Source organism: Mauremys mutica, chromosome 3 (genome assembly GCF_020497125.1).
Source record: "Mauremys mutica isolate MM-2020 ecotype Southern chromosome 3, ASM2049712v1, whole genome shotgun sequence".
Classification (NCBI taxonomy): Eukaryota; Metazoa; Chordata; order Testudines; family Geoemydidae; genus Mauremys; species Mauremys mutica.
Window position 1 is genome coordinate 133280499 of NC_059074.1, and position 22249 is coordinate 133302747.

At 43.4% G+C, this 22249-nt stretch overlaps 1 long non-coding RNA gene across 1 annotated transcript; it reads right to left on the reverse strand.

Moving 5' to 3' along the window:
* Window positions 1-248: 248 nt before the first annotated feature.
* LOC123366358 lies at window positions 249-15259 on the reverse strand. The gene is made up of 3 exons (XR_006578046.1): window positions 15166-15259; window positions 14404-14575; window positions 249-617 (listed from the first exon to the last, which is right to left on the reverse strand). It is a non-coding gene; the product is annotated as an uncharacterized LOC123366358 (long non-coding RNA).
* Between the last annotated feature and the right edge of the window lie 6990 nt (window positions 15260-22249).

Sequence of the window (22249 nt, forward strand, 5' to 3'; positions counted from 1 at the left end):
TGGGTAAACACAAGTATTATTATCCCCTGTATTAGGAGATGATGCCCGAAAACCTGTTTGACTTTTCCAAGTCCATACATGAAATCTGTTGCCTGGTGAGGGATTGATGCCATTTCTTTCGAGTCCCAGTCCGATGACTTAACTGCAAGACCTGCCTTCCTCTCAGTAATAATAATCAATGTATGTACAGCACTCTGAAATGATAAACAGCTATGCAAGAGCTCTATTTATTACTTTAACAAGTGACACTTTGTTTTATTTGTGCAAATTCATTATAGAATTTCCTTAAGGGCCTTTGCTGACACTGATAAACCCAGATGAATTTGTGGGAATAACCTTTCCCTCTTCTTTGCACAACAGCAGACAGCTGGAGTTATTGAGATACACATCTTGTGGGTGTGGGTCAAATTTATTCTTTAATTAAACTTGGTGTAACAATTGCATGTTTGTTCTGACACGAGAATCATTTGAGGTAAAACCTTTTTGTATCACACCTTCTCAATGTGGTGATCCTTTATGATAACTCTTTTAAAAGAATTTCCTTGAATGATCTGTCCACATCTTTCCCTTTTAGTTCCTCCCAAATGTCTCTCTGATGCTCAGGTCACCCCGTTCACCTGAAATTAAAACAAAATCCTAGTCTGAACAAGCTCAGGATAATCAGTGATGTCAGTTCTGAACATAAAGCGGTCCCCATGATATTATCAACTCTATTTGTTCCTCCTATCTTTGGAGCAGCATATATTTCACAATGGCACTAAATTTGGCAGGTTTTTATCCTGGTTCTTTATTGTATAAGCCCTGGGGCAAATGACAATGGAATGGAAACTTGAATGGACTTGTTTAATAGACAGACTTAAATAACGCATCTGCAATACTGCACTAAGGCTGTGTCTATACTAGCCTTTTTTCCCTAGGATTTCCCAGCACCGCAGTGGGAAATGCTAGTGTAGAGACAATGCTCAGGCCGTGGCTGGCACTTTAATCACTGTGTTATCTAACCTTGCTCAAAGCAGGCCTATGCTATACAGCATTTAGAAGGCTGGCAACTACCTCAGCCCAGTCCACGCTAGCACTCTCACCTTCGCTATTACCAGTGAGCCGTATTTTAGGGAAAACTGGCTAGTGTACATTAGGCTATGGGGTCTGATCCTGCTGACATGGGTAATCCTTACTTAGGAGAGCGGTCCCATTGACTTCATTGACCTATTGCCTGTGTACTAAGGGTGCAGGGTCAAACCTATTTTCCTCTAAGTTTGAAATGTCTTTCCGACATCTTACTTTGTGCTGGCAGGAGGACTGGCTCCAGGCCATGCTCTTTGTCTGAACAAATCATAGTCAAGGTAACAATACGATTCCCCAAAAAACTCAAACCGGAAACATTATGATACAGTAGCAGCCTGTCTATAGGCCTGATCCTGAGAGGTTCTGAGCACCTACAACCCCTGTTGCAGTCAGTGGGAGTTGAGGTCACTCTGCGTTTCACAGGATGCTCACAGCACCTCTTTGGCTTAAAGCTTAGGATCCGCAATTTTAATGGCGTGAACACAGCTAGAGGGCTTGGCAACTGGAGTATGTTCTTATAAATCTAAATTGACATTTATTTTAAATTATAAGAAGACTTTTATTTATAAAGTAACACACACACACACAAGTGCTCAGGGTGCTGAACAACAATCACAAAACCAATTTCTCATTCATTAATAAAAGAACAGCCTGACCTCAACAGACAAGGTGGGTAAATAAAGACAACATCATAAAACAGCAGCAGTCTCAGTGGTAGTCATTTAAAAAAACACCTCCTCAGAAAACAATACATTGGTTTTTTTTAAATGTGGAGAGATTAAGTGAGCCAGATTTCAGGAGACAGCAAGTTCCACCATGTTGGGGCTGCTACAGCAACAATTTGATCACCTACTGACTTCAGGCATGATAGTGGAACCAAATACCATATGGTTTGAGAGTGCAAAATCCCCTCTGGGGAGGCTCAAGGAGGGGGTCTCAAATATAACCAGTGCCAACCCCATTCAGAGCTACCTAGTCCAATAAGGCTAATTTAGACTGAATCCACTACTCAATACGATCCCGATAGCTTAAACCCTTTCTGGCAATGGTGATGCTGCATTCTGAGCAAGCTGCAAATCAGCTTCCCTGATAACCCAGTGAAGAGGGAATTGCACCAATTGAGGTCAGGAGGATGTGCATTGCCGCCTCCAGGTTGTCACGAGATAAATAAGGGGATAACGCACACAAATTGCATAGCTGAAAACCACAAAAAGGGCCAGATGCTCTGCTGGTGCAAATTGGCTCGTTTCACTTCCATGGAGCTATGCCAATGTACAGCAGCTGAAAATCTGGCTCAAAACATATTCTTTATTTGTACAACTTGCTTTATTGTCCAACCTTCAATTTCACAGATATACCAGAAAAGAATCAGATCTGTATTTCCCCTCTGGATGTGTTAAGGTAAGACCTTTAGCGGGGACATGTGCCAGAGAAGTGTGCGTATACAGAGAGGGAGACTATATGTATTCTAAGATGCTCAATCTGCAATGGTGTCATTTTTACACTGAACAACAGCACAGCATCACTATCAATTTCCCCATCCACTAAAAAACAACCGATACTAACTGCATACCAGAAATACCAAGTCCCCACAAAGCCTCTTTTTTGTCTGATTCACTAGATCTTTGGCAGCACTCCAGGGTTTTTTTGTTTGTTTGTTTGTTTGTTTGGGGGGGGAGTGGGGAGGACGACTTCCTGAGCATACCAACAGCCTCATTTTGATCTGTGATACTGAGCACTCATTTCCACTTCACAGACTGTGCTGAGCAGTGCCACAGAGAGACAAATCCCAGAAGTGGAAGAAGGGTGGTGTGGGGAGGAAAGATGAAAGCAGAAAAGAGCTGCATTTATTAAGCTGTTTTTCTTTCAGTGAAAAGCAGCATTTAGCAGTGATTTCATATATCATGTGAGAGGTGGCTTCCTGCCAATTTCCAGGGATCCAAACAACCCACTGACATCATATGCTAAATATAGAACAGCCCTTGCTTTAGGTGAATAAATAATGCAGCTACAAAGGCATAGGTCTTCAGTTACACATTTATTATGATCAGGCTGTCAGGTTCTTATAATCAAAAGAATCATGTCCAATCCCAATAAGGAATGAGTGGCAAAGAACTCAAAACAATTACAGACAATAGCTGATTACGCCTGTCTGCTGCTGATTTCCATGCCACTGAAATGAGAGGTAGCTGTAAACCATGTTCTAGCTTTTCAACCCAGATCTGCTGTGTCCCTCCCTCTTCCTTCAAGAAGATGAGAGTAAAGATGAGAGTGTCTGGAGAGGTTATGAACAAAGAACAAAAATGTGAAAACTTCATTAGCTCTTGCTGGGAGAGGAGGAGGAAGGGGGAGAGACAGAGGAAGATATGATCAAATTATGCCAGCAGTAAAATAGCAGCCTCTGTGTATGTAACTGCTTTAATGCAAGAGGCTTTCCAAACTCATTCAGAGACAATTTTTAATTGATGCCATCCAGTGCTAATCACTCTTGATTCCTCTAATATTTTTATTTAAGGGCACCTGTATCTAACGAGTAGGTAACCAAGAGCTGTAGTTGGCAATCTGGGAGCTAGGTGATGTCCCTGAAACCACCTGAAGAAGGATTAAGATTCATAATAAAATCCAACCAATATTTTCTCCCTTCAGATCTAAAGCATCATCAGATAGGAGGGACAGTCTCTGAAACCATTCTTAATGAGGGGAAATGGAAAAGGAGAGCAAGAAATAAGAGGACAATGCACCATAAGAGCTGCCGCAAGGTGTTGGATCAATGACAACATCTGCATGAATTCTTTTTTTACACAGTCTTGGATACAATAGAGGTTGTTACTATGGAAACTGGTGTAAAAGCATCACACAGAAGGGAGAAGGCTAGAACAAAAGATGAAAAGTAAGAAAGATAAAAATTTTAGATCACACATAAGGAACACAATGAAATGACATCATCCAGGCTCATTGTTTGCATCAGTGCTCTATAACACATTGTGGTTTCTGCTCTGGACTGCTGAATGAAGAACTGTTATATTTGTGAATGATAAAGAATGCGGTAAAATTTGAGTTCGGGAATTATCATCACCATTCCTTAATAAACAGAAGCATTTAATACACCATGCAGCTGTGGAGTCATCATGCAGTGTGAGAAATATTGTGCCAATGACTGTAATATTCTCAGAAAGTTATGACTCATGTTCTTATTGCTATTAAGAAGCAAAGTAAAAATAATTTTACACACATTTGATCTTTTGGATATTGACAAGCCTTTCATATAAGAAAAATATGGCCTAATTTTCAAGTGTGTTGAGCACCCACAGCTCATATAGAATTCAAAGGGAGTTGCAGATACTCAGCACTTCTGAAAATCAGAACATATATTTTGAGTTAGAAAGTCTCATCAATTTCCAAAATATCAAAGGTGCATAAAATTATTTGCACTTTGCTTCTTAATTAGGGCCTGATACTATTCAGAGCTCAGCACCTCCAAAAGGGTGCTGAGAATCCTCAGCACCCATCTATCATAGTCCTGAATCAGGACAATATTTAAGCATGTGCTTAAGTGCTTACCTGAGTGGGAGCTAAGGGAGATGAGAATCTTTGAAAAGAATCAGTTTACATATTTAGGTCCCTGGATATAAATGTAGGTACCTAGATTTTAGGCATGTGAGTTCAAAGTTCTGGGCCTCAGCATTTGGCTGGATCAGACTCTGAGTTTGCATGGAAGACTAATGAGTAAAGAAAAGTTGTAACTTAGATGCTGCTCATAGCTGGTAAATAGAAAAGAAAGTGCATGTTGTGCAGGTTATCGTCAGAGGGAAGGGGAGGATGGGCATCAAAATGCTGGTGTGTGGAGCCTGCTGTACATAGGAGACTTACATCATTATTCCAGTCACAGCACCATCAGTAAAGTTAGAAGGGTAAACCCAAAGGAACGCGTTTCTTATGACTGAGAAACTTTCAGCGTGCTCACTGCACTAGAATAATGATCAGTAAATGCTGTGCTCAGCCAGAGTATAACAACTGTCAGTGCCATTGTTGTATCCTGTCACTAGACATGTGCTGGGACTGAAAGTCCCAAACCATGTAGATAGCCACAGATACTGCCACGATACCATTTGGTAACTGACAGCCCACACTTTTGCTCTGGGCCAAGTAAAACATCTGACCAATTGTTTTCACACTTGTGATCAGGCTCCCCCAGCCTCTGTATGGCCATCACGCAAGTGCAAAGTACACCTGTGACAGATCTTGCAATCCTAGGGAGTATCTCTGGGGACAACTTCTGTGTATTGTTGTAGGCTGGGGATTGAATTCTACTCCTTGGGTGGTGGGTTACCTCAGCTCCTCCAGGAACTAAAAACATTTGGAGGGGAGGGGGATTGATTATTGCAGTCCCTGGGATTTTAAACAGTACCACCCTTGGGGCTGGTTTGCATATACTGGTCAAAACAGGTGCCAGAGGCCAAGGAAACAAAGAAATGACTTCTTTTTGATTCAGTAAACAGACCTGACCTTTGGTCCAAAGATTGGCCCAACCCTGCATTGTCTCCATGGGATTGAAGGGGAGCTACTGGTAAAGTATTTAGATCCTGGTTTTGTTATATATGTTTTCTCTGCATGCTTTTATCCTGGAATAAATGTACTTTGCTCTGGAACAGCTGTGTGGTCCCTGGTATGTCACTGTCCCTCCAGAGAAACTAAAGATCAGAGGGATTGTTTGACCTGCTGGAGATAATCAGTGAGTCCAAGGGAACTACAGTCTAAAACCCCTGGTCAGGAGGGACAGGGACACAGGCCCCTGCCCACAGAGAGGTGATGTCTGGAGGCCTGAGGGATTCCTGAAGCTGACCATGCAAGGGGCCAGAGATGCAGTTACCCTGAAACTGTGACAGCACTTATACAAGCAGCACAGCAGGAGCACAAACAAAATAGGAAGAAATAGTAAGAAATGGCCTGTCGTGCAGGGTCTGGCTAGTTTGAGACCCTAGATTGAAGACACAGGGCAAAGGAACAGAGAATGAGTGGAGAGGAGAGGCTGTAGGCCAAGGAGAAAGTAACAGCCACCAACAATCACTATTGTTACTGGAGGTATTGCTGACAGCTGTTTGATATCAGGACATCAGCATATAAAGGAACCTATGTGAACACATAGGTAGCAGAGACATATGATTTCCACAAAGAACTGACTAACCTGACTCTGTGTACCTCAGAAAGAGTGGATCAAATCATTACCTGAAAAATTACCTCAGATGTGCCTGTAGTTTGGACAAGTCAGATCAAAGTTACTTTATTGGCATGACTATAATACATGCATTGCCAAAACTAATATATAATACAAATTAAATGATATACTAAGTATTGTTTCATCCTCATCCAACACTAATACTGTAAAACGAAGAACCCTGGCCTCCTTCCTAAAAAAAAAAAAGGAAGGGGCATGAGAAGAGCCAAAAAAGAGCAGCTAGAAGAAAAAAGTGATTCTACACTGTGTTGGACGTTGTCTTGACTAGAGAAAGTGGTTGAGTTCCGGTTGGACTTAACTAATGCATGCAGGGTAAAATCCTGTACCTCCATTTAGCTAGTCAAGTTGTAACTGAGACTCCTGTCTTTTTTATGTTCTAGCTTAGACAAGAGCATAGGGTACAACTTAACTAGCTAAAATAGAGCTTAAGAGTTTACACTAGGAAAAAGGTTGAGTGGACGTTGGCACTCATTAGCTAAACGTGACCTAAACTCAAGTGCTTTTCCTACTGCAGACAAAGCCATTGTGGACTTTGTTTCTCTGAAGGGATCCATTGCTATCCTAATCTACACTATGTTAAGCAGCAATCATATGCCATTTTCAAGCTTAGAGGGAGTTGAAGTTGGATCAAAAGTAGCACATATGCAACCACAATATTCACTTGTATTAGCTACCTAACCAGCTAGAAGCCAGATCTTTTGTTAGACAGGACAGTAACAAACACCTATAATTGCTGCAGCGGTTAGATGAGGCCATCTATTGTCATTTGCTTTAGTGGCCTGAGAAAAGCAGCAGGTGTCTGAACTAAACCCAACTGTCATTCCTTAGGCCCCTTCCTATTTCCACCACTCATCTTCCCTTCATAAGCCTACAAGGTTTTCTCTCCAGGTCAGACTGTTGACCCATCCAGTCCCACCTTGTATGGTACATGACTCCCTTCACCAAGACTGTATATACTTTCAGACTCTATGCTCTCTAGGGCAAAGAGAGTCTCTTCCTCTTTGTAAGCATCTAGCTCATTTTGGGCACTGCCATGATCTAAATAACAACAACCTGTTCCTTCCCTTTCTGTCAGCTCAGTCCTTTGCCTTCCCTCCCTTCTAACCCGTACTTTAGCCCTTCCCTTGATCTGCTCTGACCCATTTCTCTCCCTTTGTCCCTCCACCCGCTCTTCTCTCCTGGGGTGCCTTGGAGCTCCTTCTAGTCTGAGAGGCTCCAAATTGCATTGCACACCTGAAGGAAGCACTGTGTAATACAGGATTTTTACAGTGCAGGGATCAGCTGGCATCTGGACTTTCATTTGTTCAGCAAAGGTAGGGATCATTTGAGGGAGGTCTGAAGAATGGGTGGAGCACAGTAGAATTCTTTACTTCAACTTAAAAAAAAAAGATGGTGATTTGGGTTGAGTTTTGATCAACAGGACAGGTGACGTTTGGGTCAGAGCATGTATTTATTGAACCGGTTTATGCAGCTTCAGATGAGATTTGCCAGGACCCAGCTGAACAATTAAAGTAAACCTTGCCTAAGTCACAGGCCTTGGTTAACATAGCCCACTTAAAGCCCTGCCTTCCATGAATAAAATTAATCACTCACTGATTCCTTAATCAGCCTTATCCTCAGAGGTGTAAATTACAGTGACAGATGTATAATCAGGGAAGTCTTCCAAATTAATCTTAAAAAAAAAAGAAAAAAAAGGAAGGATCTCAATGCTGGCTGCACTAAGCAAGGCCCTTCTGCTATAACAAGCACAACAGCAGCACTAACAATGCCAGGCAAAACCAAGCTGAGAAATGGCCAAGTCTGAGAAGTAAGCCATTTTTTTTCTAAAGCTAGTAGCAGCTGACTAGACCAGCTATCATTCTTTATCATTAAACTGTCTTCTACTGGAATAGCCCAGTCCTGCAGGGTTCTGAATACTCTCTACAAGGCACTTCAACTCAGATTTGTAAAGGTATCTAGGTGCCTGACTCCAATTAAATCACACTGATCTTTAAGCACATTGTGTTCAGTGGGATCTGAGGACATGCAGCAACTCCCAGAATTGTGCTCAGAGAGGGCTCACCTGACATCAATAGGACTATGCATGTGCTTAAACATAAGCATGTATCTAAGTGCTTTGCTTCATTGAGGCATGAGTGCTCAGCACCTTGCAGGATCCAGCATAGAGGAAACAGATGGATCTCCTGCAGACAGCTCGCTCTGGCATGAGAAGAAAAGAACGACATTATCCAGACAGCGTATCGGTTTTGTTGTTGCTGCTGCTGAAACTGGCCTTGATGCTTTCAGTGAAACTGCTCAAGTTTTGCTGGTATCTTGTGCTCTTCCAGTTATTCCTAGAAGATACTGTCCTCCAACAGATGGAGTTGGAAGCTGAAAGGAGAGGAAGGATAATGCTGCAGCTTCCAAAATGTTGCCATATCTTCCCAAAATTTCTGCAGCCAAACATGGTCATCTTATTTTAAGAGCTAGTGTTCCACTCTTTCAAAGGTGATGTACCTGGTACATGACACAGTCCTGACAGTGGGTTTGCCCTTTGTATACAGTATGCACAAAGTGGTTAAAGCATCCATCCAGTGACTAATATCTGCATAGGATGTAAGAGTATTTTATTTATTCTGTCCTGGAAATGTGGAATTAAATAATTTTGTAAATACATATTTAATAAAATGGGAAATCTAAATTAACAGAGTTTCAAGTTTAAGATTTAAAACTCAAACTTGGATTCATTTAACAAAAATTCTTTAGTTAAACCTCTGCACTCCATGAGAGTTTTGGGTGTGCTCGGTGTACAGGATTGGGCCCAGCATGCTGTTTTATGCAGATACTGCTTTATAATGTGAAATAAAAATAAAATGGATTCTAGAAAATGTTAAATATTTAATGATATAATTAAGCCTTATTAATGTAATGTTCTTTATTTTGCAAATTAAAATTTCACAAGAATTCGTCAGACCTTTATTTTTTATTACTTACTCAGGGAGTCTGTCATACTTATTTGTTATGTAGCTTCATAAACATTTGATTGATGTTAAATGTTTCACATTAAAAGATCAGTTTATATGTTAGTTGTCATGGCCATGTGGAAATGTTATTAATATGAGTCAGTATTTATAATGTGTGTTAGTTCTTAATATTTCTTTTGATATTTTTATTGCCATATAGGACAAATATAGTTCATTACAGATGAAAAATGGTTTAATCTTGAGGTTCTTTACAATGATCTTGTAGAACAATTAGTTTTTAATGCTACTTTGGTTCTGCTTCCACTGCATGCTTCCCTGCTCCTTTTCTTTCCTTTTGCTACTTTGTCTACTTTCCTCACGGAGCCTCCTACTCCAGGAACCCCCTTCCAAATGCAGTCCACTGTCTGTACTGCCATTCTCTTCTCCTTCGAGCCCTGCCTTAAAACACGTCTGACACACTTCATGACACCTATAAATCCTAAAATGAAATAAAAACATCTCTACTATTGAAATAATAAGGGGTAGAGATTTGTAACAAGTTAGCAGTTTCTAGGCTCCTCTGTTGAGCCACCCTAAGCCCAGGACTGAGACCCCTGCAGAAAGATGCAGGTAGTTACTGTTGACTGTGACCGGAGGATCTTCGCTCCAGGAAGCATAGAAGAGGGAGAAGGAATCTGGGGCAGAAGTAATTCAGGCTGGGATAGATGAGGTTCTGCAGGGAACCCCTAGGTCCAGCCAAGTTTGAGGGAAAAGTTCAGCTCAGATTTCTGTATCGTTATTTGAGCCAAACATCCACATAAACAGGACTACATGCAGTGTGTTTGGAGCAGGGTGGGAATACTTACACTAAACTTTAGTTTAGCAACAATATCTAATTGTGGACCAGAGATGTGGGCCCTGCTAACCAAAGCAAGATATTATTGTTCTAAACCTTCCTCCTCTTTTCCTCTCCGTTTTTATAATCACTTGCCATGCTCTGTCTCAACGTAAGGCTTGTTCCTCCAAAACTTCACTTGTACGTGGAGCCCTTACTCTAGCGTGTAAGTCCCAATGAAAAAAATTAGACTGTTCGCTGGAGTACGGATAAGGCTCATGAGTAAGTGTTGCAGGATCAGGCCTTTGGACTGTCACTTTTGGGGGAAGGCAGCATGGGCCTGATCCTGGACACTTACAGATGCTAGTAACCCTTATACTGGTAGTTCAACTGATGTCAGTGGGACTAGTTTTGTGAGTAAGAGTTGCAGGATCAGGCCCCCTGTCTTCACTGGGTGTCCTGGGGCACAGCCCTTAAACTCCCTGAGCCTCAGTTTCTCCATCTGTAAAAGGGATAATGATACCTTACCTTGGCTGTAAACCACTTTCTCAGATGAAGACTACATAAGTACTAAGTATTATTATGAAGGCTGGGGGGACAGGGGGTTAAGACACCTGCACACTTGCTCAGGGTGTGTAGAAATTTTGCCTGGGCAAATGGACAGAATGGGGCCAAATAGCTTCTGCCTCCTTCCCTGAAAAAGAAAGGCCATGAAGGCCATTGATCATTTAACAGGTGGCAAAGGAGGGAAGCAGAGCACTCCTTGGGCTGCTCCTTTCACACTGGAATGGGGAGTAAGCAGCAGAAGTGGAGTTGAGCTGTTGGCCCTCTCTGGAGGGCAATATCAGAAAATCCCTACAGAAAGGTGGGGCTCCGTATTAATTGATTTGAGGGGGAGTTGCAGCATTCATTGATTTATTGGGGGCACTATTCACTGGGTGCAGCATTGGGTGGGATAGGAATGATTTTTACTTGGGAGAGGGCTGAATCGGCTGGGGGATAGAACAGTTTTATTTGGGTATGTGAGGTAGAATGGACCTATTTTGGAGTGAGGGTGTGGCAATGCAAATTAAGTAGGCTTCAGGTTTATAGGTATCAAGGTGAATTTTCAAGTCCTGATTATTATTATTACTAGTCTGTCAAGCAACTTTCACGTGCATGTTGCTGTGTAAATGAAAATCATAACAACAACATTATATGGTCCATGACAGCCCAGAATTCTGGAAACCTCTCCAATCTAAAGTGGCCTGTGGGAGCTGACTTACAATGTTTACTGTATGAAGTATTTCTATACTGTCACACAGCTACCCATGCTTTGAAAATACATATTTTATAAGTATGTGTAGTGCTATGTGATCACAGAATGAAAGACTCTAAATGCCTATGTACAAAGGCCAAAGTTACCCATAGAAGTTAGGTGCAGCATCTCCTTCAATTTCAAGTGCCCCTTTCCCTTGCTTTTTCAAATGCACTGGATTCTCTTTTTTAACAGTCGCCTGCCAACCCACTCTAAATCAAGCAACTGCTGTGTGGTTTAGATTAGAAGCACCACGCTCATTGCTGTATGTATTTGGGACATAATGTCTCACAAGTGGTACATATATAGTGCTTATATTCATACGGCTACTCCTGACCACCACAGAGACCCTATGCTACCTGCATTGACATTCTAGAGAAAAGAGGAGAGGACAAATTTTGACAACTTGTCCACCAATTTTTACATATCATATTGTGCCATACTAATCATGGTGTATACACACAGTCACTGTTGTTTCCAGTTCTGGTTGGGTACTGTTAGTCATGTATGCTATGGCTTTGCCTGCAGTAAACTAATTAGGACCTGGAAGTCTCTGACAGCAGAAGAGAAGGTGGTAAAAATGTCTGAATCCTGTCTGCACTACAACTTCCACTGGTGCAACTGTACAGTGGAGCATTACAGCTCCCAATTTTCCTAGCATAGATGCAGGCAGCCCTCCTGTCAATGCAGCTTTGCTTGCCTAGTTTCCACTGTGGGATGTCCAAGAAGCTTCATTAAGTTTACATGGGGTCCAATTCTCCAGTGCCTCGCACCTTGTATAGTCATTTACACCAGTGCAAGGTGAATGTAAAACCCTACCAACCTCAGAATGGGAGGGTTTCACAGCCACTTTGCACTCGTGTAAACATCTATACCAGGTGAAGGACCATGGTGAGTGAGTGAGGACCATGGTGACTGGAGACCTGGTATGGCCCTAACATCCTTTCAATCAGTCATAGCTGCAGGAAGAAAACAGGTAGTGCCAAATCTATATTAATTAGGCAATAAGAGTGCCAATAATTTTTTCTTCACTTTAAACACATGCCACTTTTTCTGAAATGTGACAGCTTGGCAGCCAGATTTTCTACCCCTCTGTTACAGCACCACATCCTAGGGCTTTAAGTTTACTTAGCATTTTCTTTTTATTTTATCAAGATGAACCGACAGCACACTGTAACAAAAGGCTTGCACTCCTATTATCATTATCTGTAACTTGCCAACTGACATTTCAAATAAGCAGAGAAAATCTAACTGAACTTGTAAAGATTTAAGTGCTGGAGGTAAAAGCAACTATCTGTCTGAGTGAGTACTTGCTATCAGGAATTTATACTGATTTTCATTATGGTTCCATATATTACAGGCACATATCAAATGTGGCATTACAAAGAGGTGGAACCTCTTGGTTTTCCAAGAGGTCTGATTTGGAGAAGGGACTGAACAGCGAAGTTGCGAAGTTTGCAGATGATACAAAATTATTCAAGATAGTTAAGTCCAAAGCTGACTGTGAAGAGTTACAAAGGGATCTCACAAAACTGGGTGGCTGGTCAACAAAATGGCAGATGAAATTCAACATTGATAAATGCAAAGTAATGCACATTGGAAAACATAATCCCAACTATACATATATAAAGATGGGTTCTAAATTAGCCATTACCATTGAAGAAAGAGAACTAGTAGTCACCATGGATTTAGCTCAGTGCACAGCAGCGGTCTAAAGGGCTAACAGAATGTTAGGAACCATTAGGAATGGGATAGATAATAAGACAGAAAATATCCTAATGCTACTATATAAATCCATGGTGCACCCACACTTTGAATACTGTGTCCAGTTCTGGTGGTCCTCTCTTTAAAAGGATATAGTGGAACTGGAAAAGGTTCAGAGAAGGGCAGCAAAGATGATCAAGGGTAGGGAACAGCCTCCACAGTAGGAGCAGGGCCGTCCAGAGGGGGGGGCAAAGGGGGCAATTTGCCCCGGGCCCCGGCTCCGCAGGGGCCCCCAAGAGAAGAGCGCAGGCTCCCGCCTCCGCCCCTATCCTGGAGCCTCAGCGCCTCAAGCGCTGAGTCTCCGGCCGAGCCCCTGAGCCCCGCCCCGATCCGAGCCGTGTGGTGAGGGGGCGGGGCTGGGAGCTCCAACGGGGCCTGAGCCCCGCCCCGCTCAGAGCGGCGTGGGGAGGGGGCGGGGCAGCTGCCTCCGCTCGGCGTGGAGCTCCCAGCCCCGCCCCCTCACCATGCGGCTCTGAGCGGGACGGAGCTCAGGCCCCGCCGGAGACGCGCTCGGGTAAGAGGCTGAGGGGGGGAGCGGGACCCGCCGCCGCTGCCGCCGCCGCAGCACAGCCCGGTCTTCGGCGGCGGGGGGCCCCTTCTGTTCCGGGACCCGCCGCCGAAGTGCCCCGAAGGCCCGCGGCGGGGACCCCCCCCGCCACCGAATTACCGCTGAAGACCGGGCTGCGCTTCGGCGGCGGGTCCCGCTTCGGCAGTAATTCGGCGGCAGGGGGCTCCCGCCGCGGGTCTTCGGGGCACTTTGGCGGCGGGTCCAGAACGGAAGGGCCCCCCGCCGCCGAAGACCCCGGGCCCCCGGAATCCTCTGGGCGGCCCTGAGTAGGAGAAACTAAAAAGATTAGAAATGTTCATCTTAGAAAATGGCCAGCTATGGGAGGAGGTGATAGATGTCTATAAAATCATGAATGATCTGGAAAAGGGGAATACAGAAGAGTTATTTACCCTTTATCACAATAGAAAAACCATAAGTCACCTGATGAAATTAACAGGCAGCAGATTTAATACAAACAAGAGGAAGTTCTTTTTCCACATGACACACAATTAACCTGTGGAACTCATTGCTATGGGATGTTGTGATGGCCACAAGTAAAACAGGGCTCAAAAAAGAACTATATAGGTTCATGGAGGACAGTTCCATCAATGGCTATTAGCCAAGATGGTCAGGGACACAACTCCATGCTCGGGGTGACCCTAAACTCTGACTGCTGGAAAATGGGAGGGGAAGATGGGGTGCATCTTTCCAACTGACCTGTTCTGTACACTCTCCCAGAAGCTCTGGTGCTGGCCGCTGTCGGAGACAACATACTGGGCTAGATGGACCATTAGTCTGACCCAGTGCGGCAGCTCTTATGTTCTTATGTTGGTTGAACTGATACTTAGCAAATTGTTTTCTTCCTGGAGTTGATACTGGAATTTTCAGGCTGTGGGAGAATGGACAAAATGTGCAAGTCTTGTATGCATTTTCATTACCACAGTTATTATTACACAGAATCACTACAAATGAAGTTGTTGAAACAGTACAGAATATGTGTTGTCCCAACTCTTTCCAGACTGTGATGGTCACTTTGTCTGATACCATGAATCCAAGACTTAGATAGGTGCGGGTGGAGGGAATAACCCCCTGCTTCAAATTGTTACTGCAACCTCTGCTAAAGGACGAGCACAGTAGTATCTTTTTCCAAGTTAGTTCTTTAGTACTTGTTAGTCATGGATCTCAAAGGGCTCTTGCCATGGTAGGAAAGCAGTGCATGGTTATCCCTCTTTTAGAGACAGAAAAATGGAAGCATGAGGATGTTAGTATCATGCCAAAACTAAACACAGCAAGTTAGTAGCAATGTCTGGAATAGAATTCTGGCCTCCTGACCCTCAGCCTGATGCTCTGTTCACTAGCTACAGCTTTCCATGAAGGGATATTGCTGCATTTTTCTTGATTACATTTGAATGGGGGGAGGTGTTGGTCAAAAATAGAAGACTGAGTAGTTTGCTGGCCTGTGACAAGCAAGTAATGTACCTGGCTGTTTGGCCACAACATACTGCCTCTCTGGTTATTGGAATAGGGGGCTCTTCACCTTGGTTCAGGAAACACATTTCACTTCTGCTGAAGGTTTCAGGATATCTAAAAAGAAACAGAACCAGGGGTTTCTTTGGGCTATGAACTGGCAGCTAGAGCTGGGGAAAACCTCTCACTTACACTGTTAAAAACATACCACCAGGTACAGGAACAGAAACATTTAATTATATCCCAACTGATTATGGGAAGAAGTGTAGTCCCACTGCCTTCCACACAGTATCTAGCTCTAGACTATATTGAACAGCTGGCATGTCACAGTGGACTGGGGTGAGTGAGACCCCTTATCACTCTATAGTCCATAAGGATCAGTCTCACTGTCATCTGTGTCACCACCATACAGCTTTCTACAGCAGTGCCAGCACCATTAGACTTCCTAGTGCTGCTGCCGTCGCTGCATCTGTTTGCTTCTGAAGACTCAGATACTTCTGTTTAGGAATCATGACAGGGGAAGGCACTTGTACTTAGGGGTTGAAATTGGAGCTGAAATCTATTCCTGGCAAGGACTCTAAACTAAATTCAAGGTCAGAAATCAACAGAGTGCCTGCCTATTGGTATGTGTTGTTAGATGCTGCTGTCACTGTTTATTTGGCAGTGACAGAGTTTAGGTTTACTAAACCCCTCTTTCTGGAGTCTGCTGATTCCTCTTCCTCCCCGCCCCCCCCCATCTGCATTACTCTCCAAGCTTTGCTCACCAGCCAAGTTATGTGACCCCAAAATGAGATGCCATTTCACAGCAGACTGTGCAGATCTTCACAACAAGAGCAGCCCTCAGCTTGTTTATATTCTTGATCATCAGTGAAAAGCACTGCCTCTTAAATTGTCTTCACTAGGCTTCAGAGTTACTACCCCATTGAGATGAATGGGAACGATTCACTCCACCCTGAGAACTATTGTTTCAGGTTGAGTGCACATTCAGTTAAACACCACTGCATTTTCTTAGATCTGTCTCACATTCTGAAGGCTATTTTCACAACACACTATTTTCACAACTACAAGGTCTAGAGATCTAATTTTTATAATGAAAGTTCAGAGTCTGGCGCGCAAGATGGCAGCCACGACAGTGGAGTGCCAGCTCTCTAAAGCCGGCTCTACACTTAAAAATGAAGTGACCTAACTACGTCGCTCAAGGCTGCTAAAAATTTTGAGCCTTGAGCACTGTAATTAGGTGAACCTAACCACCAGTGTAGATGCGGCTGGATTGATGGAAGACTTCTGTCAACCTAGCTACCGCCTCTCGGAGAGGTAGACAGTGGTTCTCAAACTTTTGTACTGGTGACCCCTTTCACACAGCAAGCCTCTGAGTGCGACCCCTCTTATAAATTAAAAACACTTTTTAATATATTTAACACCATTATAAATGCTGGAGGCAAAATGGGGCTTGGGGTGGAGGCTGATAGCTCACGACCCCCCCACATAATAACCTCGTGACCCCCTGAGGGGTCACAACCCCCAGTTTGAGAACCCCTGAATAACAAAGACAGAAAAACCCATTCCATTGATGTAGGAAGTGTCTACATTATGGCACTACAGCAGCACAGCTGCAGGGCCTTAGCTGTGCCACTCTAAAGGCTGTAGTGTAGACATGCCCTGAGCCATCACTAACCAGCCCTATCTGGCACCTGCCCTTTTTGCTTCTTATTCCTCTCTTAGGCATGTTCTACACCTAAACTTAGGTCGACCTAGATACATCACTCAGGGCTCTCAAAAATTTCATGTCCTGTGTGATATAGTTAGGTTGACCCAGTACCGACTGTGGATGCAGCTGGGCTGATGGAAGACTTCTTCTATCGACCTGCATACCATCTCCTGGATAGGTAGATTACCTACAGTAATGGGAAAATGCCTTCTATTGATGTACTAAGTATCTATTCTACAGCGCCACAGCTCTGCTGATTAAGCCACTGTAATGTGGATGTACCCTTATTATCACAGTTAAGAGAAAGTTACTGTATTTGAGGCCTCAAAGCTTGCAAGCAGGCACAACTGCTATACCTTAAAAGTGTCTGCTGCTGCTTTGTCTTGGATATAGCGATGGAAAGCAACTGCCACTTTTTTTTTATTTTTTGGGGGGGGGAGGGTTAAAGGAAGCTGCTTGAGGGCCCAGGGCATGGTTTGCTAATGCTGCTGCTATAAAGTCATGACCAGAGTTGTCTTAGCTTTGGCTACACTTACACTTCAAAGCGCTTTGAAGCGCTAAGTGTAGTCAAAGCGCCAGCGCTGGGAGAGAGCTCTCCCAGCGCTGTCCGTACTCCACCTCCCTGTGGGGAATAACGGACAGCGCTGGGAGCCGCGCTCCCAGCGCTGGGGCTTTGACCACACTGGCGCTTTGCAGCGCCGCAATTTGCAGCGCTGGAGAGGGTGTGTTTTCACACCCTGCTGCAGCGCTGCAAATTTGTAAGTGTAGCCAAGCCCTGAGCAGAAGGGAAATGCTACAGCAGCTGTGTCTGCTGATCCTTCTAGCAATGTTTTGGAGGCCCTATCACTCCCAGATCTGTTTTCTTTAGCCTTAACTCCTGCTTCTTGCAGCTCTTTAATTAGATGAGGAAGAGACTGAAATCTGTAGGCTGAGCGATGTTTGTTTTCTACTGTAGCACTGAAGGTTTCACAGGTACATTCGTCTGCAGTGCCTATCACCGAGGTATCAAATACCTCCCAAAAGTCTAAAGTGTAAATGCAGAGCGATAGTTCTTTCTCTCTCTCCAGCGAGCTGGGACTAGTTTTTGGAGTTATTGGGGGAAGGATCAGTTGAAGAAGTACAGTCTGCACATTACTCTGAAGTGCTCTCTCCTGCACACGCAACTTCCACTCTTCAGGCTGACAGAATGTAGCGGCCAGAGGAGGTCATGACCATTCAGTATAAGTCACTCTCTCCCCCCGCCCCAATGTCATTTGTACGAGTCCTGTGAAGTGGAAGGGGGGCAGTTTGAAGAAAAGGACCAAAAGTTTGAATGCCTCAGTATTCAGTGGCGAGCCAGACCAGAGCACTGGGCTGAAGTGCTCCTGAACAGCAGGAGTGCTGTGTTTATGGAGATCATGTCATTATCCTCTGCAGTTCCCAGGAAGCTAACTACAACACCATGGGCCAGCCCCTCAGCTGGTGTCAATCGGTGAAGCTGAAGTTGTTTACACCAACTGATGAGCTGATCCCCTTAATTTAAAAGTGCAGCAGAGATGAAGCTGTCACCTAACTCTGCACTTGGAGAGTCAAGGCCCAAGTCTCCACTGCTTTGTACATGGTATCGCTGTTAACATCTCTGCAACATACGTGTAAAAAGTTACCATTCTGACTTGGCTGTTTATACCCATGTTGCACAGGCGTAAACCTTGCATAGCACAAGATACGGGACAATGGACAATACAGCCCACAAAGCCCTGCCATACCAATTCGCTACCACCATTTAAGAGTCATTCCATCTTGGGAGCCATTTTTAAAGGCAATGCTCAGTAGGGATTTTGCATACAAGGGAAAGGCAATAAGGACAGTGAATAAAGAGTACAATAGTCCGAGGTAAATTGAAGGTGCTGAATGGTGCATATACAGATGGATAGGTTGTCCATCCTCTTTCCCTCTCTCTGTCTCATTGTTTGTTACACTACACTCCCTTATTGCATCTTGCCTTAATTTAGATTGTGAGCTCTTCACAACTGGTGGATAGCCAATTTAGGTTAGGGTGTTCTAGAACACCCATCACCATGGTATCTGTGTGGGATTTTTGTCATTACATCACATGCAGAGTATGGGAAGAGGACTTCCTTCTGTTCCAGTATCTCTGAGGAGACACAGGAGCTAGGACAAGAGTGCTGTCCAAGGAGAAGTGGAAAAAAAATTGTGTGTTCATATAACATCGCTCCATAATTGCTGTTGGTATCCTGTCATTCCAAGAAAGCACATATAAGCATTAGTGCTCTGAAGAAATGAATTGGGAGGTATCAGACAAGACTAATGTCAATGGTGTCTCCACTGGTGGTTTGTAAAGGGACAGAAGTTCTCAGAAGCCTAGAGTCATCATTACTTCCTCCACCATAGCCAGCAAGTGGCTTATATTACTACAATGCTCCAAATCCCACTTTAAGTCCTCCCTGAGAGAGTAAATATAGTTTGTGAAATGGCTATCTTTAGAAGCCTGTCTAGTCTCTAAGGATGGATCTTTCTCAATGTTCTCTTGCTAATACTAGACTGTTTCTTTCTCATTTGCTTACTTCTGCATGCAGTGCATCACTCAGAAAAAGAAAAGTACAATGGGAGATAGAATGTTCTTGTGGTTCAGAGACAGAATACTCAGGAGACCTGCTTTCCATTTCTGGGTCTGCCACAGACTTCCTGGGTTCAGTCACTTAGTCTTTGAGCCTCAGTTTTGCCATCTGTAAAAAGGGCTTCATAATATTCACCTAGCTCACTGGTGTGTTGCGAGGCTCATTCATTACAGTGCTCCTAGTTCCTCAGAAAGAAGTGCTGCATTTTTCAAGCAGTGTTTTTTAAACATAAGGTTTCTCAAATTCAGAGGATTATTATGGTGTAGGAAAGAAAAAAAGAGAAAGCAGAAGTTTTGTGAGATCAGAAGTGACCCTGGAGGTGTATATTCTCCAAACCTGAAATGAAAGGCAGTGGTTAAAGCAGATTTAAACAATAGGGGGAGCTCTTACCACACCAGCTAAGGAGGGAGGAGCTGTGGGGAGCACTGCTCTCCAATAACAGGTAACCATCAACCCTTGCCTTACTAAAGGAGAATCTCCTTTAGCTTTCTGCACTACAGGGCATATGCCAGTTAGTTGTACAGTTCTGATTCTAATGTTTTGTGTGCATAATTCAATGTGGAAATCAGGAACTTGGGGCCTATTTCTGCCCATGGGTATTCGAAGGCACAACCAGGCCCTCTGATGAGTAAACTGTGTACACTCTTTTAAAAATTAAGCACAGTAGATCAAATTCTCTTCCCATTTACATGTATGCAACTCCAATTAACTTCAGTGGGAGTTCCATGCATTTAAAAGGGCCCAAATCTCCTGTCATTAAGTTTATAACAATAATACCGGTCCAAGACCATATAGATAAACATGTACAGTATAATGTAACACCCTACCACCACCAGTATGCAATCCTCTCTCTCAAGCAAATATGTCAAAGTGTTCCCATGCAATCGCCATTACAACTCTGTTTGACCTTTAAAGTCCCACTTCTACTAGGGAATTGATTTTTACTAGTCCCTTGAGTGGTTGCTTAGGACAGATTTCATTGTATATCAGACGAGATGTCAGAGAAGACCCTTAAACAGCTCTGTCTCCAGTACACATTAGGTTTACCCTTGTGATGGACAGCTCCATTGTGCCTAAGGAGTGGAGATGTCAACCATGGTCATCATGCCGAAGCTTCACTCTACCTTTTAGAGCCCAGACTACTGAATGCCTTGAGGATAAGGACAAAAAAATGGATTTTGCGTAGCTGTGCTATGGGAAGCCAGTGTTGAGAGCAGAAGACAAGTTTGAGGTGCTCCAGGCTTAACCAGCAACCTAGTATCCTGGAGGTTCCTTTGTAGAAGCACCCAAAAGCTTGCTTATTTATCCAAATTGATGTGAACCTTTAAGCTTCACCAGGCTAGAAGTCTCAGAAGACCAGATTTTCTTGTGAGATTTTCATTATTTCCATTTGGGCTAAGAAATACCAGGAGGGTAGGTTCTCCCATAGTATTTCAGGACTTAGGGAGGGAGGGAGTCAACAAAAATCAGGAAGGGCAAAGATAAATAACACCCCACCCCACCACCAGAAAAGTTAACCACATTTTTCTGAGCCCCAGAAGCAAGTGTTGGGGCAACAGTTTTTCTCTATTTGGCCATCTCCTAGCTACTCAGGTCCAGAGAGATTAAATTTTTGTAAAGAAAATTTGAGGTATTTACTAGAGGTGAGGTAATAATTTCCAGCAAGTTATTTTAGATGTGTTTCACTTTTCTGCTGTAGATCATCTGTTTTCCTCAGATTTATTTGGTATTTGAAGTTACTTGCCAACTGCTCTTGGTTATACAAATAGTTCTTGGTCTAGAGAAATCGAGTTTCAGAAACTGAACAGTGTTGAGTCACATGGATCATGCTGTTGTTTCTGCTCCCTGATTGGATGGAACTCTATGAATCGGGGTTCCAGTGGGAATGCTTTACAAGTTAGACATTCCCCTTGCCTGGATAATCTCTAATATTTGCTTAAAATTTGCTGCTTCTGCAAATGATATTGAATGATACTTCCCTAGAATATGGGCAGAAAGTGAACACCAGAGAGACGTGAATGCAGGCAAAGAGAATTCAATGTCTATTTCAGTGACTATTTATGGAAAATTTGTAGTTATTATCACAATGGAGTTTGGTTTTATGAACTGTTCCTCCTTGTGGCTATTCAGCTACATGAAATAATTAAGTTTACTTGTAGTTTGATAAGAATGTGGCTATTTGTTTGTGATGATGCTCAGTAACCAGGTTTATTCCAGCTTGTGGCAGGTTATTGTCATACACTGGGTCAGAGTCTGATCTGATCCCAGCCCTCCTCAGGAGTTTAATCTCTAAAACAAATACACAAGAGAAGAGAATTGGTTCTACTATAGTTTGCCTACTTTAGCTACTGAAGGCATGAGAATGCTGAATTACTTAATGCACCGCCAGTATTGCCTACGCACGTTGTGCACGACTGTCATTCCCTGAAATTACAAGCTAACAAAATAACCTTTTCACTGCTAATTTTCAAACAAACACTTCCCTGTGGTGTCTTTTTTATCTAAGCGAAGCCAACAGCCATACCATAGGCAATTGGTGTAGCACAGAGCTCAGCTGAGAATCAGACATAATGAAAGAGGGATTAGAGAGAGATAGTTAATGGACACAGCTGCTGCTGTAAGCTTCACTCTCACAGGCTCCACTTAATATGAGAGGCATCATGTTGCAGATACTTCTCTTGTGCCGCTATATACAGCGTCACTGGGGAACTCTCCAGAAACAGAACAGCGTCATTTTGGTTTTGTCTGCCAGACTGAGAACACCAATCAT